At 51.2% G+C, this 3,984-nt stretch overlaps 1 pseudogene; it reads left to right on the top strand.

Annotated features, from left to right (window-relative positions):
* The first annotated feature begins 1,427 nt into the window (after window positions 1–1,427).
* Window positions 1,428–1,521, top strand: LOC120987341 (annotated as a pseudogene).
* The last annotated feature ends 2,463 nt before the right edge of the window (window positions 1,522–3,984 follow it).

The following is a 3,984-nucleotide window of genomic DNA, read 5'->3' as shown; positions in this document are numbered from 1 at the left end:
GCAATTTCCATTGAAACAAACTGCAAGTTTCTTGGACTCCCAGGACATGTCCAAGTGCAGATGAAAGTATTATATCAAGAGCAGAACCTCTAAAATTATACACTCACCTAAAGAATTATTAGGAACACCATACTAATACGGTGTTGGACCCCCTTTTGCCTTCAGAACTGCCTTAATTCTACGTGGCATTGATTCAACAAGGTGCTGATAGCATTCTTTAGAAATGTTGGCCCATATTGATAGGATAGCATCTTGCAGTTGATGGAGATTTGAGGGATGCACATCCAGGGCACGAAGCTCCCGTTCCACCACATCCCAAAGATGCTCTATTGGGTAGAGATCTGGTGACTGTGGGGGCCATTTTAGTACAGTGAACTCATTGTCATGTTCAAGAAACCAATTTGAAATGATTCGAGCTTTGTGACATGGTGCATTATCCTGCTGGAAGCAGCCATCAGAGGATGGATACATGTTCTCATTCTGTTTACGCCAAATTCGGACTCTACCATTTGAATGTCTCAACAGAAATCGAGACTCATCAGACCAGGCAACATTTTTCCAGTCTTCAACAGTCCAATTTTGGTGAGCTCGTGCAAATTGTAGCCTCTTTTTCCTATTTGTAGTGGAGATGAGTGGTACCCGGTGGGGTCTTCTGCTGTTGTAGCCCATCCGCCTCAAGGTTGTGCATGTTGTGGCTTCACAAATGCTTTGCTGCATACCTCGGTTGTAACGAGTGGTTATTTCAGTCAACGTTGCTCTTCTATCAGCTTGAATCAGTCGGCCCATTCTCCTCTGACCTCTAGCATCCATTTTTGTCCACAGGACTGCCGCATACTGGATGTTTTTCCCTTTTCACACCATTCTTTGTAAACCCTAGAAATGGTTGTGCGTGAAAATCCCAGTAACTGAGCAGATTGTGAAATACTCAGACCGGCCCGTCTGGCACCAACAATCATGCCACGCTCAAAATTGCTTAAATCACCTTTCTTTCCCATTCTGACATTCAGTTTGGAGTTCAGGAGATTGTCTTGACCAGGACCACACCCCTAAATGCATTGAAGCAACTGCTATGTGATTGGTTGACTAGATAATTGCATTAAAGAGAAATAGAACAGGTGTTCCTAATAATTCTTTAGGTGAGTGTATATTGACAATTTACAAAGGTTAATATTTCCTTCAGATTTGTTAATGGCCAACCCATTTAATTGTCACCTCCCTTCTGTTGTGCAGAAACGGATCCTTCTTGTGCAGAGTAGACGTAGGGGGCGGGGCCTTCAATGCGCTCCAGGCCCCATAGCAACTGCGTGGTTTGCCTATATTGGCAGTACGCAACTGTTCTCCAGTACAAGACTGCTTCAGTATTTTTTCTGGTAGGTCTTCTTCAAATAGAAAATTTCACTAAAATATCATAGTCCAAGGCCCTGTTTACCGCTTCTCAGCCTTTTGGCTAAGATCAAGTGTAGTATCTGTTCTTATCAGTCTGCCTTGACTTGCCGGCCCAGGTCCTTGTGGGTACCCCCTGCACTCTGCCTTTGAGCATCGTTGATTAAATTCAGCTTCAGCTCACTGCTGCAATTTAGTGTAGGGCTATTCCCCAGGGAACAAGAGTGCTCTGGTCTCCGACCTCCTCTTGGCCTGTGGCTTAATAGTCTTGGTGTACGACGTTAGACAGTGCTTACTTGGATCTCGACAGCCTGAAGACGACTACTGGAAGATTTTCTCCGCCTGCGATCAAGGAGAAGACTTTGCGAAGACTCGACGAGGAAACCCTACGACGATGAACGGAAGACTCCGGCCTGAAGACTCCGGCCTCGGGGGACCCTGATGAGGAAAAGAATCTTGGCGAAGACATTCCCCGGAAGAAGCTCTGCCCAGCAAGAAGGAATCTGCATAGCCCCGCCCCCTGTGTAAAAATGGATGTTTTGAGAAGATTTTCCAGGGAAAGGAAGGCAGGAATTAGGAAGAAGCCATGGCCTCAACCTCCAAGCCTCCCAAGACCAAGGATAAGAAGATGGCTACAGAAAAAGAAAGGCCACGGAAGAGGCCCTCCAGGACCCTTCAGCCTCCAATTCATCGGCTATTGATCCGGCAGCGTCCGTTTCCCCGAAGCAACAGGAAGTCCAGAAGCCCGGACCCAGCTCCCCTTCCCTGGAGCCCTGGATGACGCAGACGGTCGTTCTGAAGCTAAAGGAAGTGGACGGGAGAGCGCCAGACATCAGCCAGGATGTGTTTGGCAAGAAGATTGTCCTGGAACAGGGATTTGCCAAGCCGGAAGTGAAGAGCATCCATTCCCTCCTCGCTGGGATGTTCTGGATCACCTTCGCCTCCGTGGCCATCTGCAAGAGGTACTGGGAGATGGTGAAAGCCGCACAACCGGACTCCCCTTTCAGACGCTTCGTGGGCGGCTGCCCAGTCCAGAGAGAAGAAAGGAGAGTGACCGTCGCCATGCGGAACCCACACATCCCAGGCAAGGATATCGTCACCTACCTGAAGCGGTTCTGCACTGTTGTGAGGGACCCCACCCACATCTTGGATGGAAACGGCTTCTGGACAGGCAAGTGGTCAGTCATCGTCTGCCTGAACAGGGACCCCACAGACCCGGATGGTGTGCAACACCTGCCCCCGACCTTCTCGTTGGGCAACTCTCAAGTGCTCATCTATTACTCCGACATGCCGCAGACCTGCAGGAAGTGTGGGAAGAAGGGGCACAGGCTGAGCGACTACAAGGAGGCGGCCTGCTGGATCTGTCGTGTGGCAGGGCACAAAACCCGGGACTGCCCTAAGAAGACGGCATGCAACCTGTGTGGACTGGCTTCACACATCTACAAGGACTGCCCAGAAAGAGTACACACCTGGGCAGCGGTCGCAGCTAGAGCGCCGGCCAGCGGGAACCCCACTGCAGCCGCACCTCCGGCAGCAAAAAGACCAAAATTGAAGGAGTCCAAAAAGAAGGAGGGTAAGCAGACACCTGCCCTAGGCCATGCCCCTGTGCTCCCTCTCCCGCCCGGTCGTCACCACCACTGAGGATTCCCATATCCAACTTCCCATTACCTCAGTGGCACCTTCCACCGCCCCCAGCCCAACACGCCCCATCGCCACCACTGCAGCAGCATTAACCCCTCCTCCAGCTGCTGCAGCCCTCTCTATGGAGATATTTCCCCCTCTTGAATCCCCAGGTGTCAGCCAAAGAAAGGGGAAAAGAAAGGTGAGGGACAGCCCAGCTGCTGACAACTCCAAGAAAAAGATGGTCGAGGCGGTGGAAATCCTCCTGCCTGACAAAAAAGAAGCAGAAGAAATGGAGCAGCAGGTGGAAGACCCGGAAGCCGCCAACGAGGCCCGAACAGCAAAACCTCCACACCACAGAGAGCATCAACGAGACGAATGTGGAGGTAACAGTGGCCAGCGGGGAAACAACCGAGCCGCAAGAAGTTCCCCAGAAATCCGAAGCCCTCGACGAGATCGCAGAACAGTGTCGGCTGTTGGAGAGGTCACTCACAGACAGCGGGCAAGATGAAGAGAAGCTGCCGGATGTCCGGAGTGGTAACTAAAATGTTTACGCTAACCTCCTTCTTTCTCTTACATGATGGCAAATTTTAACCTTTTTTCCATCAATGTTAGGAGCATCAGGGACAGGTTCAGACGTCAGATGGTACTACTAACCTTTCTTACTTCACAGGTCGCCGACGTGTTTATGTTGCAGGAGTGTACTTTTTCCCCCTCTAGGTCATACAACCATCTGGCCAGGGAGTGGTCCCACGGCCCCTCCTACTGGTCCGGTGGTGGTGACTGTAAGTCGGCCAGGGTTTCCATCCTCCTCAGGGGAAACGCGTTCACACTTGACTCCGTCTAGGAGCTCATCTGCGGCAGACTTCTTGTCGTAGATGGCTCCTGGGCAGGAGAGCCGGTTAGGCTCATCAACGTGTACGCCCCCGTGACAAGGGTGAGCGACTGGAGCTCTTCCAGGCCCTCCGACTGCAACTCGCT

Source organism: Bufo bufo, chromosome 1 (genome assembly GCF_905171765.1).
Source record: "Bufo bufo chromosome 1, aBufBuf1.1, whole genome shotgun sequence".
Lineage (NCBI taxonomy): Eukaryota > Metazoa > Chordata > Amphibia > Anura > Bufonidae > Bufo > Bufo bufo.
Note: the sequence above shows the minus strand (reverse complement) of the source record. Positions and strands in the feature narration are given on the sequence as shown.